Source organism: Eretmochelys imbricata, chromosome 23, assembly GCF_965152235.1.
Source record: "Eretmochelys imbricata isolate rEreImb1 chromosome 23, rEreImb1.hap1, whole genome shotgun sequence".
Classification (NCBI taxonomy): Eukaryota; Metazoa; Chordata; order Testudines; family Cheloniidae; genus Eretmochelys; species Eretmochelys imbricata.
This window is the reverse complement of record NC_135594.1, coordinates 8092916-8118515: the sequence shown is the minus strand read 5'-3', so window position 1 is coordinate 8118515 and position 25600 is coordinate 8092916. Positions and strand designations below refer to the sequence as shown.

Below are 25600 nucleotides of genomic sequence, written 5' to 3'. Positions count from 1 at the left end.
CAACTCCTTTAGGACTCTCGGATGCAACGCATCCGGCCCCATGGACTTGTGCTCGTCCAGCTTTGCTAAATAGTCCCAAACCACCTCTTTCTCCACAGAGGGCTGGTCACCTCCTCCCCATGCTGTGCTGCCCAGTGCAGTAGTCTAGGAGCTGACCTTGTTCGTGAAGACAGAGGCAGAAAAAGCATTGAGTACATTAGCTTTTTCCACATCCTCTGTCACTAGGTTGCCTCCCTCATTCAGTAAGGGGCCCACACTTTCCTTGACTTTCTTCTTGTTGCTAACATACCTGAAGAATCCCTTCTTGTTACTCTTAACATCTCTTGCTAGCTGCAACTCCAGGTGTGATTTGGCCTTCCTGATTTCACTCCTGCATGCCCGAGCAATATTTTTGTCTCCTCCCTGGTCATTTGTCCAATCTTCCACTTCTTGTAAGCTTCTTTTTTGTATTTAAGGTTAGCAAGGATTTCACTGTTAAGCCAAGCTGGTCGCCTGCCATATTTACTATTCTTTCTACACATCGGGACGGTTTGTCCCTGTAACCTCAATAAGGATTCTTTAAAATACAGCCAGCTCTCCTGGACTCCTTTCCCCCTCATGTCATTCTTCCAGGGGATCTTGCCCATCAGTTCCCTGAGGGAGTCAAAGTCTGCTTTTCTCAAGTCCAGGGTCCGTATTCTGCTGCTTTCCTTTCTTCCTTGTTTCAGGATCCTGAACTCGACCATCTCATGGTCACTGCCTCCCAGGTTCCCATCCACTTTTGCTTCCCCTACTAATTCTTCCCTTGCGGCTGCCCCCGGGGAAAGAGGGAGCTTCCAAGGCTCACAGCCCCCAGCATGGTTATCTCTGCCTCTCGGGCGGACCAATCAGAAACTGTTCTACAGCTGCATCATAGAATGCATTTTCGTGAACCAATCCTATCAACCCAAGATTTTTAAACAAGAGCCCTCTCCCTCCCCTCCCCGCCCCTCCCCTCACTACCCACCCCCTTTAACTGCCTTATTCTTATCTAAAAAAACAGGCCCCAAGCACCTTTCCCACTAGATAGATAGATAGATAGATAGATAGATAGATAGATAGATAGATAGATAGATAGATAGATAACCCCATTGGCTTTAAGGCCTTTTAAATTTTATGGGACTTTTCCCACTGGGGCTGACAAACAACAAAAATAATTTGCGGGGTTTTTAGAGAGTGTTCCCTGTTTTAAAATTCCACAGTTCAATTAGGGCTTGTCTACACTGCCACTTACAGCGCTGAAACATGCCCCGCTCAGGGGTGTGAAAAAACACCCTCCTCAGCTGGAGCCGCGAGGACACTGCCACCTTAAAGCGTTGTCGCGGCAGCGATTTCACGTGGGCAGTGTAGACACCTTCTTAAGAGTTTAAACCTGTTCGTGTTACAAAGGGACCTCTTTATTTCACTACAGAACAAGGGAGTTCATTTCAAGGGTTACAAATGTGTTAAATAGATTGTGAATGGTAATATTGCTTTCTCTTTACCATTAACGTTGCTGTAAACAGGTGTTGATCTTACTAGTGTTCAGTAAAACTTGGCAGCCCCTTAGGTTTACATTTAGTTTTAATCCTCTGCCTTTGCTGCAAAAAAAAATGTAGAAGCAGAAGGGCCTGCTTCAAATAGGTCAAATTTGGCCTTTCGTTTACACTTAAAAAATCACTAGGAAAGAAAAATGTGGGGGGGAGCGGGGGGGTGACAAATACCTTATCTCTGGTTTAAAAAAAAAAGCTAACTGGTTCACATAAGTTGCTTTTTCTTGTGTTTTGTAGAAATCCATACTTTCAAAAGGTGAGGTTTTTAACTATACCCTGATTTTTAAAGTTTTCTTTATAATTTCAAGGTAACCAAAAAAACCAACTTTCTCTTTTTGCATTCTTTGATATATTAAGTCCATTTAAACAGTTAAAAAAGAGCTTGTACCTGGGTCTCAGCACACGGACTGCAAACATTTAGAAACAAAGACAGTCTGATCATGCAACAAAAAATCATACTAAAATCCCTAAGTCAATAAAAACTTAATTTAACTTCAACAAATTACTTTTGTAAACTGCCTGTGGTTTTAACCCCGAGATGCTTCTTTATTTTACATTCTTAATAAGTTCAAAGGGTGTTTTTTGAAAAGCAATCTGCTGTGGGTTCTTGTTTGTTTTAAATTCATACATGTTCTGGCCATCTTTACAGTGAAACAACTTTGGTCACAGGACATGCGAGCTAAACAGGGGAAGGCAGCTATTTTTAAATCCTGCTTCATGCAGATTTTCTATGACAGGCCTAAAGCAAACTTGTTTGTCCTGGTTTACATTTCAAAAAAACATGAGAAAAGAAGAAGAACGTATGTGTGTGTATGTTGGGAACAGAACAAGCCCCTTATCTCTGTCAGAACTTTTTCACATCAGCTGCTTTTTCTTCTTTTTTGTCTAAATCCAAACCTTAAAAACATGAGGGTTTTAACTGTACCCTGATTTTTAAAGCTTTCTTTACAATTTAAAGGTAAAGCTGTTTTGGTTTGGGTCTCTTTTTGTATTCTTTTATATAGTAAGTTTATTTAAAGAGTTAATAAAAAGATTTTGTAAATGGTGATATGGCCATTCCCATTTCTGTAACCAGAAGGCTTTGAAATGTACATGCCTGTTTCCTTTAATTAACTTTAGGGCCCTGGCTTTTGCTTAATGGTAACTAGACATCTTTTGAAAACAAACTGGCTAATTCAAAAATGCCCCTGTCAAACTTATTACTAAAATGCTTTTTGTCTTCTTAGAAACACAAAGTACAAATGAAAAAGCCTTTTTGCTTTTATAAAGCATTACTTTTAATACAGCCTCTAGACCCAAAACAAACACAGAAGCATGCATTTATGTCTCAGCCCTTGGGCTGCAAACATTTAAGAACAAAAGCAGTCTGATAATGCAACAAAAATCTAAAATGTTTAATAAGCTTAATATAACTTTCATCATGTGTTAAAACTGTTACTGCATTTTTAAAAGGTGCATTTTATTCCACTCCAAAACACAGCCTTGTTTTTTTCCGGTGAACAGGAGGTTTAAAGTCATGGCACTGTTTCCTTAGGTCCTGTCTACGCTGGCAAGTTGCAGCGCGGTAAAGCAGCTTTCTGTGCTGCAACTGGTGAGGTGTACGCAGAGCCACGCCACTCAGGGCGCGGAAACAGGGCAGTTGCAGCACTTTAAAAAAAGCCCTGCACAGTTTAAAAAACTTTCTGCACCGGGGCTACAAGGCTGCGGTGCCAGTGTAGACACCGAGGTCGATTACGGTGCTGCGATTGGCCTCCGGGAGATGTCCCACAATGCCTGCTCTCGCCTCTCTGGTCATCGGTTTGAACTCTACTGCCCGGCCCTCAGGTGACCATCCATCATCCCCACTCCGTAAACTCCTTTGCCATTTTGAAAGTCCTCTTCCTGTTTGCTCAGTGATGCGTGCAGCGCATCTTTCCAGGTGGCCAGGCCTGCTCCACGTACCAGGCGATCCCCCTGCTTGGAGCTATGCTGAGCTGCTGGACCTCATCAGCATTTGGGGAGAGGAGGCTGTACAGTCCCAGCTGCACTCCGGACGTAGCAATTATGATACCTACTGTGACTTTATTGACTTGAACTGGGACCATATAGATCATTGTTGCAACCAAGGTCCTGTAGTGGCACCAAATCTTGTATAAAGGGGGGCCAAATAAGGTGTCTAAGGCAAGGTTGTGGTTTGCTGGTTATGATTATGCTCTCTATATGTTTGTGTCATTTTTGTATTTTAAGTTATAAGTATTGACTCTGTACTGTCTGTGGTTCAAACTTGTACTATGCTTCTGGGTGACACCCCAGACAAGTTCAAAAGGAGTACTTGTGGCCCTTAAAGACTAACAAATTTATTTGAGCGTAAGCTTTCGTGAGCTACTGCTCACTTCATCGGATGCAATGTCTAGCCTGCTTGATGACCGATTAAGGACCATCAGCTACACAACTGATCCATTGAAAGAAGGCAGACAAGCCTTGGGACTCAGCACGGTGTGCAGGGACCTGCCTATGGACAGAACTCGGAGGTTTTTCCAGGCCACGTGATGGACAGCTTGTTTTGGGACAAAGAAAGAAGGACCACATGGCAAGAGAATATAAAAAGCTGCTGCAGCTCCTCCATCTTGTCTTCAGTCCTGCTTCATCCCTCTGGAGGGACTTTGCTACACTGAAGCTTTGAACCAAGAACTGAAAGACGCATCCCAGCTGTGGATGTTCTCCAGAGACTTGATTTGAACCTGCAGTTCATTCTGTCGCTGCCACAAGCCTGAACCAAGAACTTGGCTATGACTGTATGTCATTGATTCCATTTCACCAATTCTAGCTCTCATCTATAGCTTTTTCCTTTTATGAACAAAACCTTTAGATTTTAGATTCTAAAGGATTGGCAACAATTTGATTTGGGACAAGATCTGATTTGTATATTGTATACAGCCCCCTGGGTCTGGGGCTTGGTCCTTTGGGATCAAGAGAGCCTTTTTTCTTTTCCTGGGGTATTGGTTTTCATAACCATTTGTCCCCATAACAATTGGTGATCCTGGGAAACTGGAGTGTCTAAGGGAATTGCTTGTGTGACTTGTGGTGAGCCAGTGGGGTGAGACCAAAGTCTGCTCTGTTTGGCTGGTTTGGTTTGCCTTAGAGATGGAAAAGCCCCAGCCTTCGGCTGTAACTGCCCTGCTTGAAGCAGTTTGTCCTGAACTGGCACTCTCAGTTGGGTCCCGCCAGAACCAGCATCATTACACCTACGGACAGATTTCACGATGCATGACAGAAAGGGGCGATGACCGGGACACACGGCAGTTTAGGATCAAAGTGAAGGAGCTGCGGAATGCCGAGCACAGGGCGCGGGAGGCAAACCGCCACTCCGGTGCTGCGCCTATGAGCTGCCGTTTCTCCAAAGAGCTGGACGTGATACTCCGCGGCGAACCCACCTCCATTGCGAACACCACTGTGGATACTTCGGTGGCTCGCATGTCAGTTGAGAGTGGATCGAGCCAGGAGGAGAAAATCTTGGACGAGGATGTGGAGGGGGACCCAGAGGCAGAAGATGACTCGGAGGTCAGAGAGGCATGCGGCCAGGAGCTCTTTTCTACCCCGGATGTTGGCGAAGCACAAAGAGGAGAGGAGGCCCCTGGTAAGTGGATTTGATTTTGGGACTCGCTGAAGTGGGTTGTTGGGGGCAGGAGGGTTGCAGAAAGCAGGCTTGTCTCCCACCGCATGCCACCCTGCCGGAAGCAGAGGGGTGGGACAGGAAGCGGAACTATAAAAGGCCGCCCCTCCAGCCGAGTTGGGAGAGAGCTGCTGGAGGAGCAGAACGTCTCTTCCCTGCTCCCCTAATGGAGAGCGCTATCCTGACAGAGAGCCAGAGGGGCTGCCGGAGCTGCCAGATGCCGGGGACTCCAAGGAGCTGGTGGGGCTGCCATTAGCCGTCTACCCCAGTGAAGCGAACAACAACCCTGGAACCCATGTACACACGGAATGGGTGTGTAGGAAGGAGCCCAGGGCAGCCAAATCGGGTTCAGCTGTATTATTGACTACAAGCCGGCTAGCGTGTTGTGATCAGATTTTCCCCGCTGACCCAGTGGCAGACCACTCCGCTGCTGTTTAGGGCCCTGGGTGGGGACTCAGTGGAGCGAGAGGGCCTGGGTTCCCCTACCACCGCCACGCCACCGTCAGGAGTGGCAGGCTCCCCACCTGGTTGTCAGGAGGCCTGATTGGTCTGGCACCCGCCTGAATCAGGACGCCAGATGGTTGTGCTGACTCTCCCACCAGAGAGCTAACCTCCCCTAGACGGCGACGGCTCTGCCGGACTGTAGGCCAGAGCCCCCCTACTTGATTGCTGCCCCGCCCTGATCAAGGGCCAGGCAAATGGACCTTCTGCTGCTCTGCCTGCCTGACTGTAGGCCAGAGCCCCTACTTGACTGCAGCCCTGCCCTGAATGAGGGCCCCAGGCAAACAGACTCTCTACCATTGCTCAGCCTGACTGCAGGCCTGAACCATTAACACTGGGCTAATTTTCCCCTGAACCAAGGTACCCCGGAAGTATCGTAGCAAGGGGTGTGGTCTCCCACCCTGATGGACGGGAAGGGAGCCGCAAACCCCTTACAGCCTTTCTTTCTACTTGTTCATACTTTTTCTCTAAATATGTCAAAACACAAGAATGCAACCTTCCCCAGGCCAAACACAGAAAACAATACAAAAGAAATGTTCAAAAGGGCCGACGGCGCCAAAAACGTACACGACCGGAAACGGGGACGGAGGGCGGGACGTAAACCCTACACAGGGCGTGGAAACCTGTCAGAAAGTACACGGTGATGAAAGCTCTCGAGCAGTTAACTAGTCACGTGCAAACCCCTCTGTACATAGCAATCCGCCCTGTACATAGCAATCCCCCCTGTACATAGCAATCCTCTGTTTCATTTTGATGCTTTTTGATGTATTGTTCTGCTTTTATTTGATATATTAAATAACTGTATTTACTGTGATCCATTGAGGTATAAATGATCTACATGCCTTGTCCTGTACAGAGCACACAGACGGCTCCCCTGGATCCCACAACCCACACAGGGAGAAAGCTGTTGCAAGCGTCGGCATCTCCAAAATCATATCAGGGCAAGAAAAGGCACCTGCTATTTCCCATTCTCGTACAGTGTAGACACGGGGTGAGGGCGACACCCAGTGACCCCGGTTAGTCCTGCTGCATCTCTGCTGTCTGGGTTTCCATCGACAGCTGTTCACACTCGAAACGCAGGGCGGGGTGAGGTTCGCCCATCAGCCAAAGAACCTTAATGTAAAGCAGCGCGCTCCTGCCATTCGAAGGGTGTGATCATTTCCGCCCTGAGATGGACAAGACCTCGTGTCCTGGTGTTAGGGGTGCTGTGCTCTGTGCCCCACATATCCCCCCTCTCCCTGCCCCCCAGCCTGGTGTTAGGGGATGCTGTGCTCTGGATCCTACATATTCCCCCAGTTTCCAGGCCCCCTGGCCGGCGTTAGGGGGCACTGTGCTCTGTACCCTACACCCCGCATCTCTCATCCCTCCTGCCCGGCCTTAGGGGATGCTGTGCTCTGTACCCTACACATCCCCAGCCCCCAGCCTGGCGTTAGGCAGTTTCTAGTGTCTGTGAACTTACTGCATGTACAGGAGTCTATCACCGCATGCTGGGTGCCACGCGCTGTGGGTATGGACAGGGCCCGACGCTGGAACCTGACCTGAAGGTGGGATCGGCCACTGTCCTGGTGGTTAGGACACAGGCAGGAAGTAGAGGGGCTCTGTGCGGGGACCCGATTCTGCCTTTCTGTCTGGCCGATCCCTTCTAATGAGGCTGAACCTGCCCATCTCCCCAGACTCAGCATAGCACAGGACTTGGGGGACACCTGCTGGCAAAGTGGCCTCAGTCCCCACCGTACAGGCAGGGGTCATTCAGCTGGTGATAGCCCTTCTCTCAAGCCCCCAAGCACCTGTGTGTCATGGCTGCCTGCAGGAATTCAGGGCCAACAACTGCCTGGGGGGAGGGAACAGGGCCTGGCTAGGCAGGGGCTCAAACCGGGGAGTGTCAGTTTGGATCTCCAGCTAGCCGTTGGGGTGCAACACGGGGGGTGGGGGGGGGGAGATCAACTCCAGCCGCTTCATCATAAACCCTGTCCCTGAGGCCTCAGTAGAAATGGGGATGTTCCCCTGGCAGTATGCAGGTGCGAAGGACTTGAGAGGGAGGTGGCAGACGTGCCCTTTTGATGGCGGTCCCTGAGCACATGGGGAGAGCAGGGGGCAAATGTCTGTTGGCAAATGTTCGTTGGCAAACGTCTGCGACTCACGGGCCCTGGGTGCACACACCCCTACAGGGGAATGTGTACAGGCCCAGCCCAGCCTGAAGAACACCAGCTCCTGTGTAAGGGAAGTCACTGTTTTTTTTCACAAGAGCGGGAAACTGACATTGGATAAGCCAGGAACTCCTGATGGGCTCTTTCGTCCCTCCGGGAGACCAACCCATCTAGCACAGAGAACGGGGGGACATAAAGGCTGAGCTGAAGCTAGATTCCTGCTCTCCAGGATGCTGGGGTGCCCTCATGCTTGAGCTGAAGACGGCCTGGGGGTTCCCAGCATTGCCCTCCTGCCGTTTCTCTCTGGGAGCCCTCGCCCTGCACCCTGGCCTGTGTGTCCTCAGGAGGCTGCGTGCTGCCAGGTGCACATCCCCAGTGCGGAGTCCCTGGATTAATGCCGGGGGACGGGGACTGGGACTCTGCTCCTGGCTCATTCCCAGGAAGCTGGGAGTGTGAGTGGTGGAGCTGCCGGCTCTTGGAACCTCCCTTCCCAGGACGGGGTTGTCTCTGGGGGAAGCCCACCCCAGGAGCTGGCATTTGTTGGCCTCTTCCCCAGAGCGCTGGAGTCTCAGCCACTCCAGATCGGGGGGAGGGGCCAGCTGTGAATTGGGAGCCAGATCCGGGTTTAGATGTGAATCCGCCGGCGCTGCAGAGCGTTCAGATGTGGGGAGCCAGCTCCCGCCTGCACCAGATCACAAAGTGCCACTTCAGCCAGCTGCCTGCCAGGCTCTGGCCGCGCCCCGTGTGGAGCTGCAGCTGGGCCCTCCACAGCTGGGTGCTGCTCCTCCTCCCTGCTGGCCAGCCGGCTGCAGCTCCTCAGCACCTGTCCGCTCAGCCCCACCTCAGCGCTCCTGCCTCCCCAATGTCCTCCCTGGTGCTGCGCCTGGCCCCCTGCACCTGGCCTGTCAGTGCCCAGCGGGGCCGGAGCCAAGCACCCCCTGGAGCCATGTGTCAGGCCCTGAGTCCCTCCTGTGCCGGGCTCCCGCCAATCCACAAGCCAGGAACAGGCCCGTGACTCCCGGAGCAAGTATTTCAGTCTCACAGCAGCTCAGTCTGCTCAACATGACTCCAGGGCCAGGAACTCGCTCCTGCCTGACATTGGCAACAGTCTTAGGCTGCTCCAGCCCTGCTCCTCGTCCTGCTCCAGCCCTGCTCTCGCTCCAGCCTCGCTCCACCCACGCCCCGGCCTCCTGAGTCCAGCTCCAACCACGAGGCCTGACCACCTCCAGCACCTTCGCTGACACCATCACTTCCAGAGGGAATGGCACTGAGGTTGCCGGGGGAACAGGCAGGAGACACTGGGTGAGGAATGGAGCCCCCCGGGGCAGGGGCCATTCAGGAGACCCAGCGTGGGGGGAATCAGGCCTGGGATTCTCTGCAGCGGCTGCTGCCACACAGGCCTTGGAGAGAGGAGCTGCGAAATCGCCACAAAGCTCTGCCCCCGCACAGAGCTCTGTAGCACTGGGACTCCGTACGCGTGAGCCGCAATCCAGCAGGGCCTTGGGCCAGCCCCACCCTCTCCCATTGCCCCGCTCTGGGAGGCCAGGGCACAGTTCACAATTTAGCACGGACCAGCTGCAAGGATCCTGGCGGGCCCAGGTATGGTTGGAGCAGCATTTTCAATGTTCGGGAAAAGCGAGATCTGTGCAATAGGCAACGTAGCTCCATCTGGGCACCAGCCAGCTCCTGTGCCCCAGAGAGCTCCCGCAGCTCCCACTGAACCAGGGACGAAGGGGGCAGGAGGTTGAACGAGAAGGTGCCATCCTGGGACCCAGGAGACCCATGTTCATTTCCCAGCTCTGCCACAGATGCTCTGTTTGGCTTTGAGCAAGTCCCTTATTCTCTCTCTGCAGTGGTTCCCTGTCTGTACAGTGGAGGTAGCAGCCAGGCCCTGCCCTGCAGGGGGCAGTTAGAATAAATGCAATTGAGGTTGGGCAGTGCTCGGATGCCAAGGGGATGAGGGCCAGGATGGTGCCTAAGACAGACCGAAAGCAAGGGGGAGCTACAGAGCCGGTGGTGAGAGGGGTTTGGCCTTTGACAATCTGCTCTGAGTGCCAGGGCTGCCAGACCCCAGACAGCCACTGGCATTGCCAGACCTCCCTGATCTACGGTGCTGCTGCTCTCCCTGCTTCTAGGAGTCACTACCTCCCCCTGGGCTGACACCCCCGCAGCAATCATCTCCTGGGGCTGCCGTGGTACTGAGCGTTAGCAAGGCCTGAGACTCAGTTGGGCGTGGGGGGGGGGCAGGGAGAGGGTGCTATTAAAGCAGCTTTTGCACCGTTGCAGCGGTGGGAGAGGAAGCAAAGACGGGACCGTTTTACACCCCATGGCCAAAGCACCCGGCAGCTTGGGACCATTGGGTTCTATCACCAGCCCTGGGAGGGGAGTAGGTGTGATGAAGCGGGACTGTTCTTAATGTTTCCTCTGAATATTGTGGGGTTGCCTCAGTTTCCCCTAGGCAGTTCTTAAGTATCTAGATGGTGGGATAAGGGTGTTTGATGATTGCAGAGCCCTAGAGGGCAGGTGTGTGCAGGGGTCTGGACACAGAGAATGGCCAAAACCCTGTTTCCTAGCAACTGATGGCCTGGGCCCTTCCCCCCTGCAAGGTGAGAACGAAAGGGTTGGAGAACAAAGGAATCCGGTGACCTCCTGGCCCGGGAAAGGGAGAAAGCCCAGAGGAGGGCGGGGGCTGGAGATAGTTTCACTTTGGGCTGGCTGGGGACATTGAGTGAAGGGCAGACGTGGTTCTCTGGCTCACTGCCGCCCAAAATGGATCCAGCTGAGGGGTCCTGTTCTCTGCACCTACAAGCTCTGTGTTAGATCATGTTCCTGTCGTCTAATAAACCTCTGTTTTACTGGCTGGCTGAGAGTCACGTCTGACTGCGAAGTTGTGGGGCAGGACCGTCTAGCTTCCCCAGGACTCCACCTGGGTGGACTCGCCATGGGAAGCGCACAGAGGGGCAGAGGATGCTGAATGCTCCGAGGTCAGACCCAGGAAGGTGGAAGTTGTGTGAGCTGTGTGTCCTGAAGACCGGCTGCTCACAGAAAGGAGACTTCCCCAGAGTCCTGACTGGCTTCGTCTGGAGCAGTTCCAGAGCATCACCAGGGGGCCCCATGACAGTGGGGTCTAGTGGTTAGAATGGGGGACTGGGAGCCAGGACTCCTGGGTTCTATCCCAGCCCTGGAAAAGGGATAGGAAACCCCTACCTGGATATGTCACCATATCACAAAACCCACCACCCCTGGCTCAAATTGACCGCCCCAGTGTGGATGCTGCCTTGGATTTGCATCACCAGGGCGCCATCTCGCTATTATTTTGCACCACTTGCATTTCATAGAATCACAGAATATCAGGGTTGGAAGAGACCTCAGGAGGTCATCTAGTCCAACCCCCTGCTCAAAGCACGACCAACCCGAACTAAATCATCCCAACCAGGGCGTTGTCAAGCCAGGCCTTAAAAACTTCTAAGGATGGAGATTCCACCACCTCCCCAGTTAACCCATTCCAGTGCTTCACCAACTTCCTTGTGAAATAGTGTTTCCTAATATCCAACCTAGATCTCCCGCACTGCAGCTTGAGACCATTGCTCCTTCTTCTGTCATCTGCCACCACTGAGAACAGCCGAGCTCCATCCTCTTTGGAGCCCCCCTTCAGGTAGTTGAAGGCTGCTATCAAACCCCCCCTCATTTTTCTCTTCTGCAGACTAAATAACCCCAGTTCTCTCAGCCTCTCCTCGTGCGTCGTGTGCCCCTTTTCATTTTCAATCATTTTCATTGCCCTCTGCTGGACTCTCTCCAATTTGTCCACATCCCTTCTGTAGTGGGGGGATCAAAACTGGACGCAATACTCCAGATGTGGCCTCACCAGTGTCGAATAGAGGGGAATAATCTCTTCCCTCAATCTGCTGGCAACACTCCTATTAATGCAGCCCAATATGCCTTTGGCCTTCTTGGCAACAAGGGCACTCTGCTACTCATATCCAGCTTCTCGTCCACTGTAATCCTTTTATGCAGAACTGCCGCTTAGCCAATCGGTCCCCAGCCTGTAGCAGTGCCTGGGATTCTTCCGTCCTAAGTACAGGACTCTGCACTTGTCCTTGTTGAACCTCGTCAGATTTCTTTTGGCCCAATCCTCCAATTTGTCTAGGTCACTCTGGACCCTATCCCTACCCTCCAGTGTATCTACCTCTTCCCCCAGATTAGTGTCATCTGTGAATTTGCTGAAGGTGCAATTAATCCCATTATCCAGGTCATTGATAAAGATGTTGAACAAAACTGGCCCCAGGACCGACCCCTGGGGCACTCCGCTTGATACTGGCTTCCAACTAGACATCAAGCTGTTGATAACCCATTGAGCCCGACAATCTAGCCAGCTTTCTATCCACCTTATAGTCCATTCATCCAATCCATACTTTTTTAACTTGCCGGCAGAAATACTTTGGGAGACCGTATCAAAAGCTTTGCTAAAGTCAAGATGTATCACAACCACCACTCTCCCCATATCCACAGAGCTAGTTATCTCATCATAGAAGGCATGACTTGCCCTTGGTGAATCCACGTTGACTGTTCCTTAACACCTTCCTCTTCTCCAAGTGGTTCAAAATGGATCCCTTGTGGACCTGCTCCATGATTTTGCCGGGGACTGAAGTGAGGCTGACCAGGCTGTAATTCCCCGGGTTCTCCTTTTTCCCTTTTTCAAAGATGGGCACTATATTTGTCTTTTTCCAATCGTCCGGGACCTCCCCCGATCACCAGGAGTTTTCAAAGATAATGGCCAATGTCTCTGCAATCACATCAGCCAAGTCCCTCAGCACCCTTGGATGCATTAGATCTGGACCCATGGGCTTGTGCACGTCCCGCTTTTCTAAATAGTCCTTAACCTGTTCTTTCACCACTGAGGGCTGCTCACCTCCTCCCCATACTGTCTTGCCCAGTGCAGCAGTCTGGGAGCTGACCTTGTCTGTGAAGACTGAGGCAAACAAAGCATTGAGTACTTCACCTTCTTGCACATCATGTGTCACTAGGCTGCCTCCCACTTTCAGTAAGGGGCCCACACATTCCCTGACCTTCTTCTTGTTGCTAACATACCCGTAGAAACCCTTCTTGTTCCCCTTCACATCCCTTGCTAGCTGCAACTCCAGTTGTGCCTTGGCCTTCCTGATTACACCCCTGCATACCCAAGCAATATTTTTATACTCCTCCCTAGTCATCTGTCCAAATTTCCACTGCTTGTAAGCTTCCTTTTGGAGTTTAAGCACCAGCGCGTGGGGGCGGCCCAAGCAGAAATCCCCTCCCCCCCCGACACACATGAGAGAGGTGCTGGGGGCTGTGCTGGGGGCGATGACAGTGGGGTCAGGCATCAGGGCACGTGGCTGTTGGGTGTGTTGCTGGATTCTGGAGAAACCTCCCCTTCTGCCACCAACCTGCCCCACTGGAGCCCAGCACAGCGCCCTCTGCTACCCATGTCTGCCACCATCTCTCCGCTCCACAAAGCTCCCATGACCTGCCTGGGGCAGCGACAGACCCTCTTGCTCCCCAGTTATAACACCTGGCCCTGAGCTAGCCCCTTTCTCCAGCAGATCTCAACGCCCTTCACAAAGGAAGTTGGCATCACTATCCCCACTTTATAGATGGGGAAACTGAAGCACAAAAGGGGGACGTAACTTAACCAAGGTCACTCCACAGGCCGGCCATGTCTGTATGCAAAAGCCTGAGGACTTTAACTGGACCGGTCTAGTTAAAACATTACAACACCCCCCCACCCCATCCATGGGGATGCCGTTATACCAGTACAAAGGTTTGTTGACTGGTAGAGGCCAAATTACTATCAGACCTCAGGCCAACTGGTGACCCAAACTCCTGAGATGCTTTGGGAATGCTGCTAAACTCTCACAGGCAGTGAAAAATGCCAGTTTGCTAAAATTTGTAGCCTAGCGCCCTGTTATTTGCGTTGCCACACAACTGTGCGAGAAATGTACTAACCACAAACAAATGGAAATGTATAAATAACATAGTGATGGTAAAAGTTTATGCTTAAGCAGCAGATGTGTGATTGTGTGCTGGGAAGTCTATGGTATTTACCAGACACAAATTTTGCAGGCGACAGACTGATCCCCGTGATGTCTTTTGCCACGGCTTGCATACTGCTTGGACTACTTATAGGTAACTTAGTTCCAGCTTATCTCTTCCTCTTTCCCAATGCAAGGCTGTATGCAAGCCGCGGCAAAAGACATCACGGGGCTCAGTCTGTCGTTTACGTCAACGGCTGCAAAATTTGGTTCAGCAGACTTGGTAATGGATCTGCCTTTCTGTTTGAGCGCTGTACTAATAACTAATAAATACTGGCTGGGGCTTGGGTCCTTGAGGTCTCTTTAAGTAGGAAGTAAGATCGAAGCTGAATTGGTAGTAAATCTGCTTCCCTGGGGGATCCTCCAACCCAAGTTTACCGGCTGGAACCGGACCAGGCAGGGTAACAACCTCTGTGTTGGGAGTAAAGACCTAGCCGTGTGTGGAGACTCTGGCTGGGACGGTCTAGGGGCCTACAGGGGAGGGGAAAAGTTTGAAGAAGAGATGTAAGACTAGATCCAGCGAAACGTTAACTCCATCAAGAGTAAAATGCGGGCAAAGAATGGCCGAAATAGTAAAGGAGGGCTTGGATTGTTTGTAAAGAAATGTGCTGTTATGCATGGAGGATCTGGGGCTGCACAGCGGCCGGCCGGCCCGTGGGATCACACGTGTGCGCTGCTTGTCTCTGAGGCTGACCAGAGAGTGGAGGGGAAAGCGTGACCTGGGGCGGCAGCTCAGCATCGGGCACACGAGGCTTTTAATCAGAAGCTTAAGGAAGTGACAGAAAATGCTCAGAAAGGGAAGTCGCAGAATGGGGAAGTCAATGGGCGGCTGGCAAGCGCCGCAAGGAAAGGGGAAGGCGGGCGAGGGGAAGGAGCTGAGGAGACGGTGAAGACGTGGGGTTGTCAGAAACGGGCAGAGGACGGTGGAAGTGCTCATCGGCCAGCACAGGACCAATTGGCTGAGGTGACACTGGGAGCACTGGGGAAGCCGGCTGAGTGCGAGGAGGACCCGGAGGATGTGATGGAGCAGGACAAGCCTCATCGTTAATAAGGCAGCTGAGCCGTGTCGGAAGTTAAGAAAATGAACTGCGTTCTGGAAGGAAAAGGTTTGGGGGCACCCCGAGTAAGGAGGGGCGTGGGAGAGATTGGCCCAGGGGCTCTAGAGAGAACTGGGGTAGGAGGCTGCCAGCCGACCGGGCGGGTTTGTGATGACCGGGTGCTGGCGTGATGGCAGAATGCTTCTTAAATGCAACGTCAAAACGTGACATTGTGACAGGCTATAGCAGAAATGCCAGGCAGAGGAGAAACCTGTCCAGGCACTAAGTCAATGGGTTCCCCAAGTTGCCGGACAGCACCTGGTTCCACCCAGTTCTGTAGGGGGAAATGGGCCAGAGACGGCAGTTCCCTCCCAGACCCTGCACAAAGCTGGTTGGACGAAGTGTGGGTATTTCCGGAGTTCATTGTATTACAAATGCAAATGGGTCTGGAGTCTGGGGGGATGGGACGTGATTCTTCTGGGGGAGATGTGATTCCAGCAAACCCTGGGAAGGGTCAGGACCATCACAGGACACTTGTTAAACAATCGACCAGCTAAGGCGGGGATGCAAATTACCACCTCTGCCCCCAGCCTTTTGAAGCGACGCCCTGGGAAGCGAGACACTGGCTGCGAATGACCTGTTCCCAGATCGAGGGACCGGCCTGCGGCACTCACAGATTCCTAGGGGTCGTGTTCGCAGCAGAAGCTGTGCTGAGCTTGGAAGCACTGGAAAGCCCGTGGGTGGGTTCGACGGGCTGCACCCCGGCCGGAGCCCTGGCTGGAGTCAGGAGAGGGATCCCTGGTAAGCCCATTAGCAGGCGGGTGGGTTCGCTGATTGGTTTAACATGTGTTCTCGGCAGTGCTGTCACCGTAAGCACCGAGGATTGTCCCCCCACCGGGGCTGTAATGTGTTAACTAGCCTGGGACAGTTACACTCCTACAGCATTTGTGTGTGGGGCTGGAGCTGTGGCAATGGGGTGGGGTGGGGGCCAGCAAAGGCCTCTGTGACACCGCCCCATGCCGGCGTTATTGACACGTTTCCCTGCAGCCGGCCTGACGTCCCGCAACGAAAACCTGGCCAGAGATTTTGCTCCGTGAAATGCTTTGAGATGGTGATGTCAGGAGATGGAAACCCAGCTGGGAATTTCCTGCAGAGCAGCGGCTCCCAGTGCTGTTCTCCTGCCCCACATCTGGGCCCACTACAGCCCTCACTCGACCCCCAGCTCTGTCCAGGTGGGGCCCTTGGTGCCTTCCATAAGGGGTATTACACACAGCGCCACCTAATGGCCAAAGAGTGCAATACAGGTTAGGGCCCCTCCATTCCAGTCCTTTTCCTCAGTGGGTCTTTAGCTCCATGGCAGAGGATTGAGCTTCTAGCTCTGATGGTCCCAGGTTCAAACCCGGGCCGGGCCAGCGATGATCCTGGGGGAGCTGCCGAGAGCGATGGGGAGGGGAGGGTGCGGCAGACGTGCCCCTGTGGATCTCACATTGCGCTCTGCCTGCAGCTTCCTGATCGGTGAAGACGAGAGTCTACAAGGGCAGAGGCTGGAGCACCATGGGGGCCCATGTCAAGAACTGGAACGATAAGTCACTGGGAATCAGCTTCCTGGGCAGCTTCTCCAGTACGTGGTTCCCGTCTGTACAGATTTCCCTGCTAGGCCCCCAGGGGAACTAGGAAGTTCACAGCTGCTCTTGGTTCCACCACGGTGGGGCACTGGGCTGGGGCACAGGATCAGGAAAGGGAGGGGAAGGGGGAGCGTGGTGAAGCAAATGTGTGTGTGGAGGCGGGGAGATGCATTACCAAATGCAGTGGGGTGGGGGAGAGAGACATTGACATGGTCAATCAAGAACAGGGCTAGAGGGTGTTTATTTACTCAGGCCACATTCACATCCCCTGAGCAGCAGAGAGGGGCCAGGGGCGTGTGTGAAATTAACAGGGGGCTGCTGGTGTCCTGCAGAAACAGCCCCTGACAACACCACCCTGACCGTTGCCAAGAGCCTGATCCAGTGTGCTGTCTCCGGGGGCTTCCTGAGTGAAAGCTACACCCTGAAGGGGCATCGCAACGTGAAGTCAACCCAATGCCCCGGGGACGCCCTCTATGAGGCCATAAGCCAGTGGTCTGAGTTTGAAGCCTGAGTCCCTGCAGCCTCGGGGCAGCCCCTGCACCCATCGCTGACCCCGCCTACGGCTTCTGCCTGCTTGAGCAGCACCTCTGCCCCCCAGCAGGGGGTGGCCTCCCGCTTCTCGCCCACCTGCTGCCTCCTGGGGCCCGGAGAGCAGGGCTTTGAGAGTTGGGGTTATGCTCCCGTCTCCCCTGGGCTCTGCTGCCTCCCCTACCCCCAGGGGCTCAGATTTCTAATGGCGCCTGGGAGCCACCTGCCTCCCCCAGGCTACTTCCTTCGGCAGACGCCAGGCCTAGCCCCTTGCTCCAGCCCGCAACGGGCATGTCAGCTTAGCCCAGGTCCACATACAGCCACGCCCAGGGTCTTACAGCGTCCAGGGGGGTCAGGCCAAGCCTCAGCCGAGGTCTGTGGCGACGGCCCTGCCAATCCCTGGGCAGCGCAGGAAACATCGCCTCCATTCCCGTGTGAAACGTCTGAGCAATTATCAATTCCAGAGTCAAATCCGCCTCTGCCCCCAGCCCCCCCGAGCTCTGCAGCGAAGATTTCATCTGGAATCCCCCAGAAACCGGTCGCTAGTTAACCCCCCACAAAGGGAACCCAAGTGTCCCTGAGCCCTGACACTCGGCTCTGCCTGGCCCCCGCAGGGTCTGCCTCTCAAAGCTTTCAGCCCTCGCCCCTTTCCCCCCGACAGACCGTTCCCACGAGCCTCTCTTACCGAGGGGGGCAAAGTGTTTGGACGGGGAAGGACCCGTCGGGTGGGTCGTAGATTCCCACAAAGGGGTTTTTAGTTCAAATGCAATTTGCCTTTACCTCAGCGCCCCGCGGCTTAGTGCTTGCTTTGCTTGGGAGCTACTGAGCAGTGACAATAAACCAGCTTCTAGCACATGAAAAGTTGAAGCGCCGGGAATCATTTCATCTCCTGTTAAACCATAACCACCCTGCCGCTGGGCTGGGCTGGGCGAGCTCAGAGGGTGTGATTATGGTCTGTCAGATTAGCACTAAGAGGCCTCCTTGGGCTAGGTGCTATATACACAGAACATGAGACAGACAGTCTCTGCCCTAAAGAGCTCACAGTCTAATTAGACAAAGGATGGGAGGGGAAACTGAGGCACAGGGAGGGGAAAAGGGTTTTACCCAAACTCACAGGGCCAGTTAGTGGCAGAGCGTGGAACAGATCCCATGGGTGCAGTCAAGTGCTCTGCCCACTAGGCTGTGCTGCCTCTCAATCCAGAGGGAGGAGGTGGAGCGAAACCAAGGGGGTGCTGGTTCCGCATGGGTCACACACAGTCAGGCCCGGCAGCCCTGAGCTGAAGGAAGGGGAGGGGAGCTGGGGTTTGCGCCTGCTGATGGGAGCTGGGGCTGCGGCTGGAAACTGGCAGGAGGGGCCGGAGCGGAGGGAACAGCCATGCCAGGAGCAGTGTCCCAGCCCCACAGTGCCCAGGGCTGCCCAGCATGTGGGAAGGGGGCAGCAGCACTGACAGGGCAGCTCTTTGTTTCGAGAGTCGCTGTGGAGCAGCCCCTGAGCGAGGTTGGGAGCCCAGCACCCCAGGGCTGGACGGGCCCCGTAAACAGGAGCAACCCCTGGTGGGCTGGCAGCTGGAGTCCGCGCTGCAGAGAGTGCAGGTCTGGCCCCCCCACAGCCCCCGGTGTCCTGCCCCTGGCACAGTCCAGGTTCAGCCCAGTTATTCCTGCTTCTGAGCCGTGGACCCTGGGGGACGCGACCAGCTGGGATCCAGGCTCCCTGTTGGGAAAAGGCTAGTTCAGGCCCTGGCGGCTGGAGCTCTGGGGAGCGTGTAAAGCCCAGGAAGGGGCTCAAGGGGCTCAAGCAAGAGGTTTCACTCCTGGGCTGGCCACGGCCCCGCTGCAGCCCCGGAACAGACTCAGCACAATCTCCCTTCCCATCCTCCCAGCATTGTAACACCTCCCCAAGACCCTGTGGGGCTGCCACAGCCCGGGCCCCCCAAGCCACCTTGCCTGGTCCCTAGGGTGTTTTGGCTGCTGGCCCCATGGAGCTTGGCCCAGGAGGGGCGAAGGATCCTGTGAGACCCGGGGGGGGTTGGTTCCCTCGCCGGGGAGGCTCTGGGTAGCCACAGCCACAGGTACTCGGCCAGGAAGGCAGCCAGGATCTTGCAGAGGTTCTCCACAGTCGGGGGGTGCAGATTCTGCTCCGTGTCCTCCATCGTGTGCCAGACCCACGGGTAGGGGGTGGCGATGAGGTGCAGCACCAGCACTCCTGCGGCCAGACAGATACATGGATAGTCAGCAGGGATCCAACCCAGGATCTGCATCACTGCAAGCACCAGCCTCTACTGCTGGAGCTACAAGAGTAATTCCACTATTGTCAGCAGTAGTAGACTATTATCCCCATGTGGCCCAGCCACTAGCGGGCGACGGGCGACATTCTAAATGCGCACACTGTCTCAGTAGATGGAGCCAGGCCCTCAGGCACGACCTGACCTTACATCTAGGAGCCGTGTGCTCCCCTGACCTAGCAACGAGCAGCTGGCCCAGGTGCATTATGGGAACCAGATTGGCCAGAGACATCAAGCGAGTCAGGGCCAAGTGGCTAGATAGCAATGATATGTTTATAAAGTCTTTCACTCCCAAGGATCCCAGAGCCTAAGTTCAAAATGCAGCCACCTCTGGGGTGAAGTGTGCCAGGCAGGCAAACATCATCTATAAAGCATTTTACCCCTGTAAATAACACTTAGCTCTTGCATAGCCCTTGTCCTCAGGGGATCCCAAAGCACTTTACAAAGGGGGTCAGAATGATTCCCCCCACTTCACAGATGGGGAAACTGAGGAAGACAGCAGCAAAGTCACCCAGCAGGGCAGTGGCAAAGCCAGGATCTGAACCCAGGTCTCAGTCCCTTGCTCCACTCATGAGGCCAGGCTTGTGTGGGAGCCTGGGGGAGTCTCACCACGCTTTGTCTGCACACATTCTGCCCTGGCTCCCCCGGGGAGGCCTCCCCAGCTGTCCATCCCACACTGCTCTGCACCTGGATGTCCGGTAGCATGGGGCAGGACAGGTACCTTTGCGAAGGAAGGGGACGTGGTCCTCTTCGACAGGCCCATAGACAGGCTCCCTCTGGAAGTATGTCTGCTCCCGGGGGTGGGACTGCAGCAGGCCCAGCCAGTGCAGACGCTTCTCTGGGCGACACAGAGAAGAGAGTGAGGAATGGGCTGGTTCCTGGGACCTGCCAGGCTGGGGCACGGCAGGACGAGCCCCACATGGGGCCACACCTGGCCGCTCACACAGAGCTCCCTGAGGACACGGAGACGCTGCCGGGGAGGGAGGGGGGATTTCAAACCTGACAAGTCGTGTCTGAGGGAAATAAAGTGTTGGTGAAAGATGCCAGGTCAACAGCCCCGGGGACTGAATCCCCCAACTCCCAGCTCTTGCCCACAGCTGGGGATAGAGCCCAGGAGTCTTGGTTCCCAGCCGCACTGCTCTAACCACTAGACCCCACTCCCCTCCCAGAGCTGGGCCTAGAACCCAGGCACCTTTATTCATTGTCAGACAGACGCAGGACCATCAGGACTGGCGGGCGAGGGAGGAGGTAGCTGTCCCGCTACAGGTGCCTGGGGGGGCAAGCCCCCTCCCACCCCTAGAAGAAAGGAAGGTTTGGTACTGATGCCGACGAGCCAGTCGAACCAGGAGGCGGTGAAGGGGAAGTGGTTCTGGATGGTCGGGTGGCGGGCCCCCAGCAGGTCCAGCAAGACAAACAGGCTCTGCAAGGAGGCAATGAGGGGTTAAATCTGTAGGGGCCCAGTCACCCCAGGAGGATCTGAGGGAGGGATTGGTACAAGATCCAGTGCAGACAGATTGAGCCCCCCGCTTACCCCGGACAGGCACCCCCACCATCTCCCTCCAGCCTGAAAGATCCCCCATGCAGAACTCCTCAGAGGGGCAGGCGGGCGGCTCTCACCATAGCCTGGAGCTGGCTGGTGCCCGGCTGGTGCTGAACCTTGGCCATGGACAGCCCCGTACAGGGAATCCCTCTCACTCCACTCCCAGAAGGCCTCCTTACCGTCCAGGAACAGCAGCTGCAGCGTCACCTCAGAGCCCTGGGGAGAGACACGGGGCTCACTCAACACCTGGCACTGCTGGACAGGTGAGGGGACTGCACCCAGGACAGCACCAGAGCTAGGGATAGAACCCAGGAGTCCCGGCTCCCATCTCTCCTGGTTTTGCACACTAGTCTCCATTCCTTTCCCCAAGACAAGAGTAGAACCCCCAACCTGGGAAACTCTCACCTGCTCCTTGGCCTTCAGCAGCTCCACGTCCAAGGCCGTGGCCAGTTTCAGCAAGATGGCACAGGGCACGGGTCAGTGGCCCCCAGGAAGGTGCGGCCCTGTCTTTCCCAAGCTGCCACCCCACTGGGTTTGAAACATCACCAGCTCCATCCAGCCCAGGGACCACATGGACAAGTACTGGGGCTGGGATGGGGACTCTGTGGAATCTCAGATTAAAGGAGCACCTTTACATTTGGGATGGAGGGCTAGCTGCAGAGCAGGGAGGTCTTTCCTAAATTCCCCAGGCTTACTCTGATCTGAGGCTGTACAGAGGAGGCTCCCCAGCCAGCAGCTGCCTTATCAGTACTGTGTTCATTAGATAGATAGATAGATAGATAGATAGATAGATAGATAGATAGATAGATAGATTCAGGGTAATGTATCAGAATCTGGCCCTCACCTCATTGCACTCAGCGGGTTTCTCTTGTTTTACCCTGGGGGAGATGAGATCAGAACCCAAGACCGCCAGTTCCAAAAACTCCACAGACCTGTGTTGTCACTGGATTTATTACCAAGGGGACATTAGACAAGGGGAGGCACCAGAATACCCCTCTGTGGGACAGAATCACAGACTGAGGGGCAGGGTTTGTGTCTCTTGCTTTGAAGTCCTGTGTCTTTGTGCATGCAGAGCTCTGTGCAAAACCCACCATCTCTGTGAGCCCCAGGGCGGATGATGGCCCTGGGAGGAGCTGTGACCATCCTCTAAAAGAGTTGGTGCCAGGGCATAAGGGTTGCTCTGCACAAAGGAGAAGATTAAACTACTCTGCAATACATATGTAACCCTTCTTCCAGTTGCTGTGGGCAGCAACAAGCTCTGGCTTCAATATATAGGGGTTCCTCTCAAAATTACAACACAACACTGGCTTGAGGTCCCACCCAGAAATCTGGGAAAACTAAACACCAGCCCTGGGTGTTTCTAAGAAGCAATACTTCCTGTCTTGCAAGCACTGAGTCTGTGTGCGACAAAAGAAATATTTTATTAAGGGGAGAAGGAAGAATGGCATTAATGTGAGAAAACATGACAACAATGACTCAAAAGTATGCAAACAGCAAGTAAATCCCTGGCCCCAGGTGGAGCAGTGGCTTTGCCTCAGTTTCCCCCTTTCTGAAAGACCAGTGGACAAATGTCCCGTTAACACACCACTCCCCTTTCTGTCCATGACACCGCACTCTTAGTTTGCTGACCACCATAAGTGAAGTCCTAGGGTCTAGGGGTGCCATTAGGTGCATTCAGCTCCAGCCTTAGGGGAGGAATGCAGGCAAATCAAATGATGCCTCTGCCCACTCCGGTCACTGCCCACTCTGCCACTGCACACTGCTGTCACCTTCTGAAGTTTCTGCACTGCTCCAGCCCCAAGTGTTCTCAGCTCTTAGGTTATGGCTACGTTGCAAAAAATACCAGCAGCCACAAATCTCAAAGCCCAGGTCTACAGATTTATAATGCAGGGAACATTAGACAAGGGGAGGCAGCTGAATGCCCTAGGGCTGGGCACAGAGAGATCAAATGACAGACAGACAGACTGAGGAGCAAGGGTATATGTCTCCCCCATAGAAGTCCTGTGTCTTTGTGCATGCAGAGTTCTATCCCAAACCCTCCATCTCTGTGAGCCCCAGGGAGGTAATGGCCATGGGGTGCACCGTGACCATCCAGCGTGAGTGTAGGTACCAGGGCTGAGGGTTGTTCTGTACAAAGGAGGAGACCACGCCACGCTGCATCACATGGAAAGTCCTGCAGACATGACTGCGTTTCCCATCCGCAGTGTTATACAGGATGACAGCAGGAGCTACACCTGACGTTATGGGAGCACATCACAAGCCTTCATCTGGTCAGATCCCAGTGACCCTGTGGAGCTGGTGGTGAGAGGTGAGGGGCCTGGTTTGGAGTCCCCGCTCTCAGCCCTGTACCCAGCCCAGCCTTCACAGAGTCTATGCCCCAAGGAGATGCTCACAGCCAGGATCTGCCTGGGGCCTTACAGAGGGGATGCCCAGTGTGGGATCAGGAAATCAGTGGATTTGTCATGCAGCCGGGGGAAGCTGCAGCAGCAGCTGTTGATGTAAGGCAGAGGGAAGGGGGAACGCTGCCCCCAGGGCAAGCTGCAGAACAGTGAGGCCTTTCCCAGGGGGATGCTCCCTATCAGAGTATGCCCAGAGAAGTCAGGGCCAGCAGCTGCAGAACCAGTCCCTTCCCCAGCTGATAAAATCCACTAACCCCTTGGAGGTTAGAGTGATCATAAAGGCTGAGTCCAGGGGGGAGGGGCCCAATTGCTGAGTCGCTTTTTCTACCTCTTAGCTCCCCCTGATTGCCCATTTCATCCCCTGCCCTGACAGCTCTCATTCTAAACCTACAGGTGGAAACAACCTCACTGGGTTTGAAACATCACCGTATCCAATCAGGCCAGGGACCACACAGACAGGTACCTGAGTGGGGAAATCATGCCTCAGGAATCTACTACAATGCTTTGAAGGGGTCCACAAGCATGTGGGCAAGGGTGATCCAGTGAGTATAGAGTAATTAGATTTTGAGAAAGCCTTTCACAAGTTCCCTCACCAAAGGCTTTTAAGCAAAGTAAGTTCTCATGGGATAAGAGACAAGGTCCTCTCCTGGATCAGTAACTGGTTAAGAGATAGGAAACAAAGGGTAGGAATAAATGGTCAATTATCAGAATGGAGAGAGTAAATAGTGGTGTCTCCCAGGGATGTGTACTGGGACCAATATTATTCAATATATTCATAAATGATTTGGGAAAAGGGGTAAACAGTGAGGTGGCAAAATTTGAAGATGAGACAAAACGACTCAAGATAGTTAAGTCCCAAGCGGACCATTAAGAGTTACAAAGGGATCTCACAAAACTGGGTGTCTGGGCAACAAAATGGCAGATGAAATTCCATGTTGAGAAATGCAAAGTAATGCTCATTGGAAAACATAATCCAAACTATACATATAAAATGGTGGGGTCTAAATTACTGTTATCATTCAGGAAAGAGATCGTAGAGTCATTGTGGATAGTTCTTTGAAAAATATCCACTCAATGTGCAGCAGCTGTCAAAAATGTGAACAGAATTTAGGGAATCATTAAGAAAGGGATAGATAATAAGACAGAAAATATTATATTGCCCCTCTATAAATCCATGGTATGCCCACATCTTGAATACTGTGTGCAGGTGACGTTGCCCCATATCAAAAAAGATATGCTGGAATTGGAAAAGGTACAGAAAAGGGCAACAAAAATGATTGGGGGGCATGGAACAGTTCCATATGAGGGAAGATTAATAAGACAGGGACTTTTCAGCTTGGAAAAGAGACAACTAACGAGGGCGGGGGGATGGTAGAGGTCCTTAAAATCATGACTGGTGTGGAGAAAGTAAATAAGGCAGTGTTATTTACTCCTTCTCATAACACAAGAACCAGGGGGTCACCAAATGAAATTAGTAGGCAGCGGGTTTAAAACAACCAAAAGGAAGTACTTCTTCACACAACACACAGTCAACCTGTGGAACTCTTTGCCAGACGATGTTGTGAAGGCCAAGACTATAACAGGGTTCCAAAAAACTCCCCTAGATAAATTGATGGAGGATAGGCCCATCCATGGCTATTAGCCAAGATGGGCAGGAATGGTGTCCCTAGCCTCTGTTTGCTAGAAGCTGGGAATGGGTGACATGGGATGGGTCACTTGTTGATTACCTGTTCTGTTCCTTCCTTCTGGGGCACCTGGCATTGGCCACTGTCTGAAGACAGGTTACTGGGCTAGATGGACCTTTGGTCTTACATAGTATGGCCACTCTTATGTTCTTATGAGATGGGGACTCTGTGGAATCACAGATTAAAGGGGCAACTCTAGATCTGAGGGAGGCGGAGGCGGGATCCCTGACCCCAGGGTTAGCTGCAGAGCAGAGAGGTCTTTCAGGTCTGTTCCTGTTCTGGGGGCGCACAGAGGAGTTGGGGCTCAGAGGCTGCCCAGCTGGCCTCTTCCATCTATCCTTCATTAAATAGCTAAATGGGTAGCTAGATCAGAATCCGGCCCTCAACCCATTGCTGTCAGAGGGTGACTCTGGATTAACCGTGGAGGAGCTGAGTTCAGAATCCAGCCCTGATACTTCCAAGAACTCCACAGACCTGTGCTGTCCTTTCACAGCCCTCACGAAGCGCCTGGATTTCACCTGGGGCAACATCCTCCATCTGGGTCTGGTCTCCGGGGTTCTGCTGGCCCTGGTGCTGATCATGGCCG

At 53.4% G+C, this 25600-nt stretch overlaps 2 pseudogenes; one reads left to right on the top strand and one right to left on the bottom strand.

Annotated features, from left to right (window-relative positions):
- Window positions 1–14999: 14999 nt before the first annotated feature.
- LOC144278912 (peptidoglycan-recognition protein SC2-like) lies at window positions 15000–17091 on the top strand (annotated as a pseudogene).
- Window positions 17092–18833: 1742 nt separating this feature from the next.
- On the bottom strand, window positions 18834–21779 carry LOC144279290 (glutaminyl-peptide cyclotransferase-like protein; annotated as a pseudogene).
- Window positions 21780–25600: the final 3821 nt, after the last annotated feature.